Here is a 16,434-nt window from a genome sequence, read left to right as displayed (position 1 = left end):
AAGATTATCATATTGCCTTCTATGGGGGCAAGGAAGAGGGAAGAGAGGTTGAGGGAAAAATGGTAAAACTCAAAACCTAAAATTCAAAACCTTACAAAAAATGATAGGTAGAAACTATTATTGTATATAACTGGAAAACAGATAAAATATTTATTAAAAAAGAAACAATAAAATGAAATCAAAAGAATGAAGCAATAGTTGAAAAAATGAAGAGTTAATTCAGAATACTGACCTGGAAGATGGATTGAGTGGAGTTATTTCTTAAGTAATGGACTACCCCTGAAATAAAGTGTGGGAAGAAGTATTAGACTAACTACTAAATTGAAGATCTACAGTCATTGTGCTGACCTTATTGCTATATGTCTATAAAACCTGGACAGTCTACCAGCATCATGTCAGGAACCTGAATTGCTTCCATTTAAATTGTCTTAGGAAGAATCTGGAGGATCTCCTGGCAGGAGAAGATACCAGACCTTGAGGTCCTTTTTCAAGCTATACTCCCTAGCATTCCATCATTACTACAGATTGTGCCACTACAATGGACTGGGCATATTGTTAGAAAGCCAGAAGTAAGCTTGCCAAAAATGATTATTTTATGGAGAACTTACACAGTGCAAGTGCTCAGAAGGTCAGAAGAAGTAATACTGGGACACCTCAAAGGTCTCACTTAAAAACTTTAGAATTGATTGTACAGCATGGGAGATACTGGCACAGGACTGCCAAGCATGCATGCCCTCATCAGTGAGGCTGTTGCTCTATGAGGAAAGCAGAATTGGAACCACTCAAAGGAAATGTGATATATGTAAGTTTAGAGTACCCACCCCAGGTATTAACCTGGACTATTTTTGTGTGAACTGTGATAGAGCATTCTGAGCTCATATTGGTCTGATCTGCCATAGTCAATAATCTGTGATTTGTTTCAGAGTGATGTCATTTTGGTCTTCGATGATGAACAAAAACCAATAAATATACTACTTTAAAGCCATACTCACAGGAAGAGACCAGACATCATGTTTCAAGAAATTTTCAAGAAAAATTTTCTCAATTTTAGAGATCCATAGAAATTGAAAGAATCCATCATTCACCTTCTGAAGGAGATCCAAAAATGAAATGAAACTTGCAGGGATAATTCTAGAGTACTTAGGTCATGGAAATAACATTACAGGCAGCCAGAAAGAAGCAATTTAAATACTGTGGACTCACAATGGGGATCACACAGAATATTTAGGAGCTACTATATTAAAGGAGTGGAGGACATGGAATAGAATATACCAGAAGTCAAAATTGGTAGTATTACAACTAAGAATCAATCATACAATTAAATACCTTTATGGGGGAAAGAGACATATAATGAAATTGAAGACTTTCCATCATTCCTTTTGAAAAAACCAGAACTGAATAGAAAAATTGATTTTCAAATACTAGCCACAAGAAAAGTATTAAAAAAGATAAACAGGAAAGAAGTCATAAGGGATTCAATAATAGTAAACTTTTTACATTCTTATGATATTTGTAAGCCCTAAGAACTTTATTGTTATCATTATTTATAAATAGAGGTCATGAGTGGGAATTGATTATGAGAAAATTTCTCAAAAATAAAATTAAGGAATGAGAAAGAGGGATGCACAGAGTGAAAGGTGAAGAAAGAGAATGGGAAAAATGATCAAATAAAAGAGAAGCATGAAAGGAAAAACCTTTACATTGTGAATGGGTGGGAAATAGGAGGGAGTAGGCAATGCTTGAACCTTATCTAATCAGAATTGGCTCAAAGAGGGAATAATATACATGCTGAATTAAGTTAGAAAGTTAGCTGGCCCTACTGGGAATCAGGAATGGAAGAAGAGAAAAGTGCAGTGAGAGAGATCTGGAGAGGCAGTAGTCAGAAACAAAGCTTACTTTGAAAAGGGACAGGGCAAAAGGAGAGGAAAGGACAAAGTAGGGGGAAAAAGGAGGGTAATCCTAACTGGGAGTGTTAATGGGAAGAACTCATCCATAAAAGAGAAGCAGATAACAGAGTCTATCAATATATTGAAAATAAGAAACATACTTGAAGCAGAGAGACAGATAAAGAATAACAGTAAGAGGCTGGAGAATAATCCCTTATGCTTCAGTTGATATTAAAAACAATGATGTAGAAATCATAAATCAAAAGCAAGACTAGATCTAATTAAAGGAGATAAGCAGAGAAAAAAAACATTTTGTTGAAAAATACCATAGAAAAATATTATCACTACTAATATATTTGTGCTGAATGACACGATATCAATAGTTTAAAAGGAAATTTTGAATGAGTTGTAGTGGGAGACCTTAATTTTCATCTAAAATTTTCACCATAAATTTCACCAAAAACATAAAAGAAAGAAGTTAAGGAGATGAATAGAATTTTGGAAAATTTAAATATGCTATGGAGAACATTGAATGGGAATGTAAAGGAATATATTTTTTTTCCTCAGTGGCACATGGAAATCACATGAAAATTGATCATGAATTATAGTATAAAGCCTTACAACTAGATGAAGAAAACAAGTATTAAGTGTATACTATTTATAACATGATGTATTAAAATTATATTCAATAAAAGACCATGAAAACATAGAGTGAAAATTAATTGTAAACTAATAATTTAAATAATCTAAACCTAAAGAATGAATGGATGATGTGCTATAGATTGTGATACACTGTCCTGAGATGCAAGGTTTTGTTTTGTTTTTATTTTTTTTATTGGGGAGTTGGGAAGAAAGTGGTTGACTTTGAAATCTCTTTGTCTCCCCTCCATAAAAGCAAATCACTTTATAAGTATTCTCTTTTTACCCTTCCTGTTCCCCAAGAATCAAGCTTCTTAGAAGAGAAAACATTTGATCTTAGCATCTGATCAATTGAGGCAAGAATTTTTAAGGCATTGGTGGCACAATGGAAAAAGTCTCACCTCTGGAATCAGAGGATCCTGTTTTCAAATCCTTCCTCCAGGGCTTGCTACCTGAGGGAAATAGTTTAATATCCCTGGCTCTCAGTTATCTCATCTTTAAAATGAGAGATTTGGTAAAAATGGCTTTTAAGGTCTCTTCTAGCCCAAGAGCTATGATTCTATAACAAATTAGTTAAAACAGGACAATTTAAGATGATAAGACTGTGGTAAACTTCTTAGCAAAAGGCTCATTATTCCTGGCATATCTCCCTATAAGGTTTGTCATACCCCATCCTGTCATGTCATTCCTTCTCAGTTAGAATGCATTAAATAGATATTATCCTAAGGGATTCTTGGTAAAAAACTCCTAGTTCTGGCATTCTCTACTGTCATTCAAATGAGATAACTTCACATTTTAGTTTGTTAAGTTCTCTAAATAGATGATTTTATTTGATTCTCACAAGAACCATTTGAGGTAGTAACAATAGGTTATCTTGTCCCTATTTCATAAATGAGGAAACAGGATTAGTGATATTATTTTATGGCCTTTGGAAGTGGAGCTTTGAAATAAAGCAAGTCTTTCTGACTTCAAGTCTTGAACTGTATCTTTAGGGTTATTAATCTTTTTATGTCAGGGATTCCTTTGGAAAGTCTGGGAAGCCCTTAGATATCTTTTCTGAATTTTTTTATATAAATGTTTAAAATTGGGGAGGCTAGGTGGCATAGTGGATAAAGCACCAGCCTTGGAGTCAGGAATACCTGGGTTCAAATCTGGTCTCAGACACTTAATAATTACCTAGCTGTGTGGCCTTGGGCAAGCCACTTAACCCCATTTGCCTTGCAAAAAAACCCCAAAAATAAAATAAATGTTTAAAGTGGTTTTAAAACAATCCAATTATATTGAAATATAATTAGAAAGATTTTTTTTGAGTTCATGAATTGAAATTCATTATGTTATACTGTCTCAAACATTTTGTGGATATGGGTAAAGCAGGAGTGATGTTGAGGGTCTAGTCCTGTGATTTTATTGCTGTAAGGTTCTCTGATGTGGAAACTCCCAGTACTAAAAATTTATAGTACTGGAGTGTCATCTGTACACTGGGACATTGTGTCTTCACCTCAGGCTCTCAGGTAGCATGGGTCTGAGACAAGACTTGAATCCATTTTTTCCTAATTCCTAGGCTGACTTTTATTGACTATATCATGCTGTTTCTCAATGCATCTTTAACCTTTTGAAGGATAGAGTGAAAACTGTATTAAGTAAAGGATCTGAGAACAGGGACACCAAGTTCATGGTCACACAAGTAGGCAAAGGCAGAGCTAGGATTCAAACACTGCTCTTCTGACTCAAGCCCATTGAAACATGTTCTCCACCACTCCATTCTGCCTCTTTTTTATTTTTATTATTATTATTTTATTTTATTTTCCTTTTCATTAAAGATTTTATTTATTTTGAGTTTTACATTTTTCCCCAATCTTATTTCCCTCCTCCCACCCCTCCACAGAAAGCAATTTGTCAATCTTTACTTTGTTTCCTTGTTTGTACATTGATCCAAATTGAGTGTGATGAGAGAGAAATCATAAACTTAAGGAGGAAACAAAAAGTATAACAGATACCAAGATCAGAAAATAAGATATCTGGTTTTTTTTTCCTAAATTAAAGGGAATAGTCCTTGAACTTTGTTCAAACTCCACAGTTCTTTATCTGGATACAGATGGTATTCTCCATTGCAGACAGCCCAAAATTGTCCCTGATTGTTGCACTGATGGAATGAGCAAGTCTATCAAGGTGGATCATCACCCCCCATATTGTTGTTAGGGTGCACAGTGTTTATCTGGTTCTTCTCGTCTCACTCAGCATCAGTTCATGCAAATCCCTCCAGGCTTCCCTGAATTCTCGTCCCTCCTGGTTTCTAGTAGAACAATAGTGTTCCATGACATACATAAACCACAGTTTCCTAAGCCATTCCCCAATTGGAGGACATTTACTTGATTTCCAATTCTTTGCCACCACAAACAGGGCTGCTATGAATATTTTGGTACAAGTGATGTTTTTACCCTTTTTCCTCATCTCTTCAGGGTATACACTCAGTAGTGGTATTGCTGGATCAAAGGGTATGCACGTTTTTGTTGCCATTTGGGTGTAGTTCCAAATTTCTGTGCAAAAAGTTTGGATGAGTTCACAGATCCACCAACAGTGTAATAGTGTCCCAGATTTCCCACAACCCTTCCAACAATGATCATTATCCTTTCTGGTCATGTTGGCCAGTCTGAGAGGTGTGAATTGGTACCTCAGAGAAGCTTTAATTTGCATTTCTCTAATAATTAATGATTTAGAGCAATTTTTCATATGACTATGGATTGCTTTGATCTCATCTGTAAATTGCCTTTGCACATCCTCTGATCATTTGTCAATTGGGGAATGGCTTTATTTTTAAAAAAATATGACTCAGTTCACTGTATATTTTAGAAATGAGTCCTTTGTCAGAATCATTAGCTGTAAAGATTGTTTCCCAGTTTACTACATTTCTCTTGATCTTGGATACAGTGGTTTTATCTGCGCAAAAGCTTTTTAATTTAATGTAATTGAAATCATCTACTTTTTTTTGGTGATCTTCTCCAACTCTTCCTTAGTCATAAACTGCTCCTCTTTCCATAGATCTGACAGGTAAACTAGTCCTTGATCTTCTAATTTGCTTATAGTATTTTTTATGTCTAAATCCTGTATCCATTTGGATCTTATCTTGGTAAAGGGTGTTAGGTCTTGGTTTGATCTAAGTTTCTTCCATACTAACTTCCAATTTCCCCAGCAGTTTATATCAAAGAGAGAGTTTTTATCCCAATAGCAGGACTCTTTGGGTTTATCAAACAGCAGATTACTATAATCGTTTCCTGCTATTGCACCTAGACTACTCCACTGATCCACTACTCTATTTCTTAGCCAATACCAAACAGTTTTGATGAGTGATTCTTCATAATATAATTTTAGATCAGGTAGGGCTAAACCCACTTCTTTTGCCTTTATTTTTCATTAAATCCCTAGAAATTATTGACTTTTTATTTCTCCATATGAATTTACATGCAACTTTTTCTAACTCATTAAAGTAATTTTTGGAATATTGATTGGTAGGGCAGTAAAAAGGTAGTTTAGTTTTAGTAGAATTGTCATTTTTATTATATTAGCTCTACCTATCCATGAGCAGTAGATATTTGCCCAGTTATTTAAATCTGATTTAATTTGTGTGAGAAGTGTTTTCTAATTGTTTTCAAAAAGTTTCTGAGTCTGATTTGGCAAATAAACTCCCATGTATTTTATATTGTCTGAGGTTACTTTGAATGGAATTTCTCTTTCTAGCTCTTCCTGCACATATCTTGATATATATATATATATATATATATATATATATATATATATATATATATATATATAAAAGTTGAGGATTTATGAGGATTTATTTTATAACCTGCAACTATGCTAAAATTGCTAATTGTTTCCAGTAGTTTTTTGGATGATTTCTTGGGATTCTCTAGGTAGAACACCATGTCATCTGCAAAGAGTGAGAGTTTTGTCTCTTCCTTCCCAATACTAATTCCTTCAATTTCTTTTTCTTCTCTAATTGCTGAAGCTAACATTTCTAATATGATATTGAATAGTAGTGGTGATAATGGGCTCCCTTGTTTCACTCCTGATCTTATTGGGAATGCCTCTAGCCTCTCCCCATTGATTATAATGCTTGTTGATGGTTTCAGATAGATACTGCTTATTATTCTAAGGAATAGCCCATTTATTTCTACACTCTCTAGTGTTTTTAATAGGAATGGATGCTGTATTTTGTCAAAAGCTTTTTCAGCATCTATTGATATGATCATATGGTTTCTGATAGGTTTGTTATTGATATAATTGAGTATACTAACAGTTTTCCTAATATTGAACCAACCATGCATTCCTGGGATAAATCCTACTTGATCATAATGTATTATCCCAGTGATAACTTGTTGTAATCATTTTGCTAAGATTTTAGTTAAGATTTTTGCATTTATATTCATCATGGAAATAGGTCTATAATTTTCTTTCTCTGTTTTAACTCTTCCTGGTTTAGGTATCTGCACCATATTAGTTTCATAGAAAGAGTTAAGCAGAGTACCATCTTCCCCTATTTTCCCAAAGAGTTTATATAAAATTAGACTCACTTGTTCATTCAATTTTAGGTAGAATTCACTTGTGAATCCATCAAGCCCTGGAGATTTTTTTCTTAGGGAGTTCAATGATGGCTTGTTGAACTTTGTTTATTGAGATAGGGTAGTTTAGGTATTTAATCTCCTCTTCATTTAACCTGGGCAACTTATATTTTTGTAAATATTCATCCATTTCACTTAGATTGCCAAATTTATTGGCATAGAGTTGGGCAAAATAATTTTGAATTATTAATTTAATTTCCTCCTCATTGATGGTGAGTTCACCTTTTTCATTTATGATACTAGCAATTTGGTTTTCTTCTTTCTTTTTTTTATTCAAATTGACCAGAGGTTTATCAATTTTATTGGTTTTTTTCATAAAAACAACTTTTAGTTTTATTTATTAATTCATTATTTTTTTGCTTTCGATTTTATTCATTTCTCCTTTAATTTTTAGAATTTCTAATTTGGTATTTAATTGGGGATTTTTAATTTGTTCTTTCTCTAATTTTTTTAGTTATGTATTTAGTTCATTGATTCCCTCTTTCTCTAATTTTTTCATGTAAACATTTAAAGATATACTATATACCCTGACAGGTGCTTTGAGTGAATCCCATAGTTTTGGTATGCTGTTTCATTATTGTCATTATCTAGGATAAAATGATTAATTCTTTCTAAAATATGTTTTTTGGTCCACTCACTCTTTAAAATGAGATTATTATGTTTCCAATTGGTTCTGGGTCTATATCTCTTTGGCCTAGTATTGCATATGACTTTTATTGCATTGTGATCTGAGAAAGATGTATTCATTTTCTGCCTTTCTGCTGTTGATCATTAGGATTTTGTGTCCTAGTACATGGTCAATTTTTGTGTAAGTACCAAGTACTGCAGAAAAAGAAATTATATTCTTTTCTATCCTCAATTCCCTCCATAAGTCTATTCTATCTAGTTTTTCTAACAATCTATTTACCTCCTTAACTTCTTTCTTGTTTATTTTATGATTCGATTTATCTAGATCTGAGAGTAGGAGGTTGAGGTCTCCCATTAGTAGACTTTTGCTGTCTATGTCTTCCTGTATTTCTTTCAGCTCCTCTAAGAATTTGGATGCTATCCCATTGGGTGCATATATATTCAGTATTGAAATAACTTTATTGTCTATGGTACTTTTTAGAACAATATAGATTTCTTCCTTATCTCTTTTAACACTATCTATTTTTGCAGCTGTTTTTTTCTGATAAGGATTGCTAACCCAGCTTTTTTCCACTTCAGCTGAAGCAAAATATATTTTGCTCTAACCTGTTATCTTTATCTATCTATCATATATATATATATATATATATATATATATATATATATATATATATATGCTTCAAATGAGTTTCTTGTAAACAGCTTATTAAACAGCTTATTGTAGCATTCTGGTTTTTAATCCACTGCTATTCACTTAATTTTTAAGAGAGAGGTCATTCCATTCACATTCAGAATTATGATTACTAATTCTATGTTGCCCTCCATGCTATCTTCCCTCTGTTTGTATGTTTCCCCTTCCCTGCCCCCCCTTACCTGTATTCCCCTGTATTTTGTTTCTGAATACCACCCCCTTCAGTGTGTTTTCCCTCCTCTATACACCCCCTCCCTTTTCCTTCCCCTTTACCTATTTCCCTTTTCCCTTCCATTCCTTTTGTTAGTTCCTCTTATTTTTCCCCTCACCCTCCCTTTCTCCATCCCCCTCCCCTTTGTCCATTTTAATACTTGAAAGGTTACATGTTTTTTAAGTTAACTGAGTATGTGTGTAAATTGACTTTAATCCAAGTCTGATGAGAAAAAGATTCAGGTGTTTCTCATCGCTTCCCTTCTTCCCCTCTATTACCATAGGTATTTTGTACCTCTTAGTGTAATGAGGTTTACCCCATTTAATCTCCTCCCTCCTCCCATCTCCTTCCTGTCCTCTTTTTTTAAGTAGGTAGTGTTTTTAAAATCATACTATCTGAGTCATAGAAAATTCTGAGTATCCATCACTTCTAGCTAAGTACATTCTATCTAATAGAGTTAAAATTCTTGAGAGTTATTAGAGTCTTTCTCCCCAGTGGGGTTATAGCCAGTTTCATCCCATTGTATAGCAATCTCATGGATAAGTCATGAATGTCCATCACTTTTGGCTAGGTATATTCTCTCTATTAGAGTTATAATTTTCAAGAGTTATAAGAATCTTTTTCCCGCATGCTGGGATATAGCCAGTTTCAACTTACTGGATAGCATTTTAGTCCAATAATTCTCCAGTTGTCCCTTCTTGATCTATTCTCAAGGTCAGTGGTTTTGTTGATGAGGTATTTTACATTTTGTTCTATTTTTTCTATTTTTTGATTTTGTTTAACTTTCCCTTGCTCTCTCATGAAGTGATTAGTTTCCGCAGACTCCATTCTTATTTTTTAGGGAGGAGTTTTCTTCATTTACCATTTGCAACTCCTTTTCCACTTGGTCAATTCTACTTTTGAAAGAGCTTTCTGTTTGACCAATTGAGGATCTGAGAGAATTATTTTTATTTTGTATTTGTCCAATTGAGAATCTGAGACATTTAATCTCATTTTGTATTTGTCCAATTGTATTTTCCAATCATTCGTTTTCTTGTTGCAAGGTCTTAATCTTCTCTTGGGTTTCTTTATCTAAATTTTAAACTCCTTTATTTCTTCAAGGAAGTCTTTCTGTGCTGGAGACCAGATCATATTCTCCTCAGAGGTTCTAGGTGTCTCTGAGTTAGGGTCTTTTCCTTCCAAGAATTTTTCTATGAATCCACCATTCCACTGACCTTTCTTCATTTTGCTAAAACCTTGAGTGGGGGAGTGGCTGGTTTACAGAGGTTGGTGTTGGGATCCCTAGAGGCTTTACTCATTGAGTGCAATTTTTCCAGCTGGCCAGTAGGAGGTACTGGTTGCTTTCTCTGGAGTGTCTGTGACCTTGAATGATGGGCTCTACCCTTGGGTGAGGTCATCCCTCTCCCTATTTTCAGCTGGGCTGGTTCTTCTACTCACACACCTGTGCCTGGGGAAAAGTAGTCTGTAATTGTGTTCTGGGAAGAGGCCTCAGTAGCAATGGAGGTGTGGACTCAGAGTTCCTCAGACCAGAGGAGCCCAGGAATGGTGTCCACTGCTCTCCTGCACTGCAACTCTCCCCCCCCCCCCAGTCCTGTTGGCAAGCTCGAGAGGGTCAGTGCCAACACCAGTTCCTCTGTTCCCTAATAGACCCAAGCCCCCACTGTCTAGCACCTCTGCTGATCAAGCAGGTCTGGCTCTCAGGCCCTCAGGCACCTGGAGCTCCAATCCAGCCCCTAATCAGGCTGATCTGAGGCTGATCTGTCCTCTGAGCCCAGACTCACCCAAGGCTACAGAACATAAATCCTGAGGTAGATGTTCTTTCTCCAGGCTTTTCTTTCTGAGTTTTGTGCGTCATATTTCTGTTAAGAGGTTTGTTTCATATCATAGATGGGGAAAGATGAAGAGACTTTAGAACTGTGCCTGTCTTCTCTTCGCTATCTTGGCCAGAAGTATACCCTGCCTCTTAACTGGAAAATGTTTCCATGATAGTCTGGAAACCAAATGAGTAATTTTTTTATTACTACACTGTAACAGCCAGAGACCAGCACTGCAACATCATATGCTATTGGAAGCTACAGATAACATGGCTTTTGAGAGCATTCAGTACCACATTACTCAATTTAAATCAAATTGTGAAGCAATCTGGAATTGAATGCCAGATGGCTCCCAGAAGTTCTGAGTGAGAACTAGAGGAAAAAAAACAACTCCTTCATAAAGCTCCTTCTCCCATTGAAGTTGTTTTCCATAAATCCCTGTGGGAAATCTTCAGGGTCTACTTAAATCTGGAGAGATTTGCTCCAAAAGTGCCATATCATTGGCAAAAAATCCAAGAAGATTCAGGCAGCCAGGGCCCTCTGTTGCTTCCAGAGGGGAACAGTAGCATGAATATCACTTTGCATAGTAGCATAAGCTATACTATTTTTTCCTCCATCAGTTTTCCCAAATCTCAACTCACCAGTTGCCTCTCCAGGTTTCTAGCTGTTACCTGTGTTCCTTGTTTCTCAGAGTCCTTTCTAGGAAGAAATCATGTCTTTTATTCAGTTCTTTGATCACAGGGAAATTTTTATATTTGCTTTTGTATCTCCAGTGTCAGCACAGTGCTTTGCACATAGTCCAATGACATTTAATAAGTGTGTTTAAAATTGAATTAAACTGAATTTGTCTCATCTGCTGTCTTATGCAAAGAACCCAACATTCTCATTGATATTTGAAAGATATTTAAAATGAAAGCACATAACCAGGGGTTTCTTAAGCAAAAGAAGTACTATATAAAACCATTGAAAAGTATGTCCACAACCAAAAGGGATGGAAAAGCCTAATATCATTGCCTATATTTCCAAAGATGTTTTGCTTAGCTGAAGAAGATACTATTTCAATTTTGCTTAGATATAAATTAAGTTTTGATATATATTATAGGTTATTCCTGCAGAAATAAAAAATACATGAAGAATCTATAAAGAGATCAAGAGTTCAGGCCAAACTTATGAGATAGTAGTGATAGAAGATTCTAGCTATCTAGGTATCCATTGTAGTTCACTTTTTGCCAAAAAACAAACAATTAATTCTTGGATTGACTTTTATATTATCATAACAATTTCTTGATTCAAATCATGAAAGAAACATATGAAAAATTATTTTTCAGCTTGATTCTGACCCAATGAGAAGTAATTAGTAACCTCCTTTGGCGGCAAACAACTGATCCACCTTCAAATTCTGTGGGACAAATAGACATAATCTGAAATTTGCCCTGTCTATAAGGGAAGCTGATTTCTAATAATTCAGAGAAAGGCTAACTATGATCCCATGAATTAAACTTCTCTAGGGGGAACTTAGCCCAAGGGAGCTGGAAAGATCAAAATTAGTGAAATTCTGGAGGTACAAGGAGAAAGTATTCATATAAAATGAAAAAGGAAAGTGTTACACAAAGAAATCTATATCTAAATGTGGAAGTCAGTAAACAAGCTTTATTTCATCAAATTTTTTTATTTTATTTTTAAAAATAATTTCTACTTATTGAGAATCCACCAGCTCCAAGTTGGTTTGGAAACCTTAGGCAGCCTCTTCCTTCACAACATGGTCCTTTTTGAGTGGTCCCATAAAAGCCTTCTTCTCCATAGTCTGGAAGCGACCATGGCCAAATTTGGAAGTGGTGTTGCTAAATTTCAAGTTGATCTTCTCCAGGGCATGGTCTTTGGTTTGTACCAGCAGGCGGTTTCACAGGGGGAGTAGCTGCTTCTTGGTCACAATGACACAGCTTTTCTGCATGATAAAATCATTGGTTAGTTCACCATAGTGGACAAAGCCTCCCAGAGAATTGATGCTCTTGTCAGACAGATTGTAATCAATGGACATGTTGTTTTTGATCACCTTGCCATCCTTAATCTTATAGTGCTGGTCAATCTTGTAGATATTCTTGTTGGTCTCAGTGCAATGGTGGTAGTCCATCTGACCAGCCCCAGCGACAGAGAAGGCAGGATGCCAGGTTCCAATACACTCCACCTTATGTAGGCCACTGGCTGGGTTTGCAGGGCATTTTCTTTGCATTCCAGTGACTGGTAACACCTTTGTAACCCTTGCTCTTGGTCACTCTAATGACATCAATCATCTTGTCTTGCCCAAATACAGAAGACATGGGCACTTGATGCTCCAGCTTCTCACAGGCCCAGTCCAGTTTCTCGGATACCTGGAACTCTATCAGGTGAGATTTTTTTTTTCTGTATCAGAGGAAACAGGTACATCTGGGTCTGGGCAATGACTCAGATCACCTGTCAGTACTCATGCTGTTGAAGTCTTTCTCCATTTGCTTCTTGCCATCACCATCCTGCCACTTCTTGAAGACCTTGGTGAAGGCCTTCTTCCTGGACTTATGCCAGTATTGCCTCTTATACTCATCACTAATATACTCAACAAAGCCTCATGGGGTTTGCATATAGCCAATGATGCCTATAATGACCATGGCATCTCCACAGTGGTGACAGCCTCCACAACTTACTTCTAGTTGACCTTTAAGCCAGTCTTGTTCATCCCTCAAATGATGTGGGTCATGCTTGCCTTGCAATACAGAATGGATGCGGTCATTTTCGGGGAAACTCTTCATTTTGCCCCAGTGCCAGCTGCTTCTCTTTTGAATCATGAAGCCCAGAGACCCATGCCTGGGAGCTGAGAACTTTCTATGGGACATGTTGTTGTACCTGTGGCTGCTGCTGAGTTCAGCTGGGGGAGCTCATCAAAATTTAAAAACCAAAGCAGAGATAATGTTGATTGAGACATAGAGAAAGAAAGAGCCTACAGGGTTCTGAACATGAGCTATTTCCCATAGACACTTACAATATTATTTATATAAACATATACTTTATAGACACAGAAAATATGTAGTTATGCAGGTCTCACAGCTAATAAAGCTACTAGATTTGGAAGTGGGTGTATGGAATGTTCAGGGAGAATTAGAACCTGTAGTTTGAAGGCTGTCAAGTCCTTTTCAGAGCTGATTATGCACTTTTTGTATACCTAGCTTCCAGATCTCATCTGTCTTTAAGAAGTTTTAGCATGAAAATAAAGGAATGAATGAATGAATAAATAAATAAACAAACAAATACATAAATAAATAAAAAGAAGAAGCTATAGCATGCACAGTGGTCACACCTTGATAACATCATCTTAGAAGATGAACTAAACCAGACTGAAAGAAACCATGACCTACCAGTGACTTAGTGGGATTTCTACCCCCAGCACTTAAAAAATAGGTGAATATAAATATTTTTTTCAACTGGTCATAAAGTCAATGGAAGCAGGTACTATGGAATTCTAAGACTTTGGTCAGACTTCAAAAATGTTGAGGTTGTCTGTTGCATCTAGAGTCATCATAAGCCACATTGACTTTTGTCTTGCCACAGGGTGTGGAAACTCTGACCAATCTCAGTGAAGCATCCATTCCAATACTTCATCTTACCTCTTAACAAAATAAGGTTCCTATTATAACCTGAAAAAAAAGTTTAATATTTTTTGGATAAAATGAGGCCAATGACTTTGCTCAACTTTATCTCACTTAAATCCAATTTACACATAAATAAAATACCACAAATACCATTTTACTATTTCATTATTTTTCTATTTAATAATTTTATTATTCTACTTTTAGTATTTCATAATAATTATATTATGTTACTGTTTTACTATTTTATTATTTTACTTACATTGAATTCCCTGCTGACAGACTAGTGTCAAAACAGCAGGGGTAAGCACATAGGCAGCCCAAATCATAGGGTAATCTTCTCACTGTATTGAAGCAGCAATGGAATTCAGCAGCCTGTTGGGTATCTGAATAGTTTTTTGAAGGAATAGACTACTCACCTCCTAGTGTGGGGAAGCGGTTAGAAAACGTGCCCTAAAAATTATCTGTTTCACCTAATCCTGGGCTACTTAAACATGGCAGGTAGGCATCCCACCCTCTAGTAGAAACACAAAATCATTTACAAAAGACTTTTTACCAAGATGAATTCATTCACACTTATGGGCAACAAGAAATCCAATAGTTCTGAAAGATAAAGATCTCTTGCAGTGAGAGCACTCAACAGGTTTCACATCCAGATAGTAAACCTAAATGAAAGATGGCTGGTGAATGAAGGCCATTTTCCCAAAGTCCAAACTGGATGCATAGATTTTTTTTTTTTTTGAGTGACTGCAATGATGGGGAGTGCTGTGAATCTGGCAGAGGTTTTGCAACCAAATTTAATCTAGTCCAATAATCTTGTCTGAATCCCAAAAGGAATAAATTACATGACAATGTGATTGTCTCTTGTAGGAAAGCACTATATCATTATCACCAGTGTGTATGGTCCCACCATGATGATCCCTGATGAAGTCAAAGAAAAAAAAATTGTAAAACTTTGGGAATCCCCATTATCAGTGTGCATCGCATGAAACTCTCTTCCACTTACATAAATACAATAAAACTTCAGATATACCCTCAAAGCAAATATTGGCAGTTAATAAATTATGTAATTATAAAGGGAAGACAGGTATGTGACAGTGATGAAGGTAGTAAGTGGCACAAAGTAACGAACCAATCATAAATTTATCTTTCACAAACTAAATATTCACCTTCAAGAGGAGTAATGGTCCTGAGGCATGATGGCTATCAGAAGACTTCATGTCAACAGATTAGATTATTTCTCCATGTGTGAATGTTCGTCACTGACTTGGAGGGAAAAATGTGAGTCAACACACTGTGGTTAACCATGGAACAAGAATAGTGAACAATTTTTAGAATTGGGTATATGGTGCTGCACTTTCTCATCTGGGCCAGAACATTACAATTTGATGAAAATGATGGAGATGATTTGATGAAAATGATGGAGAAATTTGGAAACTATTAAAAAAGAAGAACTCCACAGGATCTATTAATAGGATTGTTTCATTGAACTCTAAAAAGGTAGCAATTAACTCCATCAAAAATCATGTATAATCTTAGAAAAAGAAGATAAAAATTACCCTTGAACAAATCTATCAATCACTCCAAGAAAGAGATCCCAAAATAAAAAAATCTAAAGAACATTATAGCTACATTTCAGAATTCTTTACTAAAGGAGAACATACTATAAGCAGTAAAAAAAAAAAGCAATTTAAATAATAGGGAGTAACAGTCAGAACTTACCAGCTTCAACATTAAAGGATCAGAGGGCCTGTAATAAGATATCCTGGAGGGCAAAGGACCTTGGATTATACCCAGGAATCAATTAGATATTCTTTCAAGGGAAAAGATGGATTTTAGACAAAATTCCAACTTACCTGATTTAAACAAAATCTGAATTGAACAGGACATTTGATCTTGAAATACAAGATCTGAGAAATGCATAAAAATAGAATTTGGAAAAAATGGTAATCATTGTGGAGGCTCTTCAGTGAAGGTCTGTCTCTTTAGGGGAATAGGGGAAATAGAGCCCAGCTAGTTGGGATAGTAGGAAAGCCAGAAGGAGACTTTTAGTCACATTGTAGTCCAAATCTCAGCAGCTAGACAACAGCACAGGTCCTGGCAGTTACATAGTAAGTGAGCAGGGAAAGTACCAACCCCAAACAAATTCTGAACCCTGGGAACATTGAGGCAAAAGGCAGGACTGAATTGGGAACTGCATAAACAGAACCTGGATATAAAGGAGGAAACAAACCCCTGCATAGGCAACACCTGGGCTGCATAGGCAACATCTTGGCCAGGAATAAGCCAGGGATCAGATACCAGCCCCTGCACAAAAAGCTTGGGTCTAT

At 35.8% G+C, this 16,434-nt stretch overlaps 1 pseudogene; it reads right to left on the bottom strand.

Moving 5' to 3' along the window:
- Positions 1 to 12,222: 12,222 nt before the first annotated feature.
- Positions 12,223 to 13,354, bottom strand: LOC141502294 (large ribosomal subunit protein uL3-like; annotated as a pseudogene).
- Between the last annotated feature and the right edge of the window lie 3,080 nt (positions 13,355 to 16,434).

The sequence above is a fragment of the Macrotis lagotis genome, chromosome X (genome assembly GCF_037893015.1).
Source record: "Macrotis lagotis isolate mMagLag1 chromosome X, bilby.v1.9.chrom.fasta, whole genome shotgun sequence".
Taxonomy (NCBI): domain Eukaryota; kingdom Metazoa; phylum Chordata; class Mammalia; order Peramelemorphia; family Peramelidae; genus Macrotis; species Macrotis lagotis.
The sequence above is the reverse complement of the archived record's forward strand: the minus strand, read 5'-3'. Positions and strand labels throughout refer to the sequence as shown.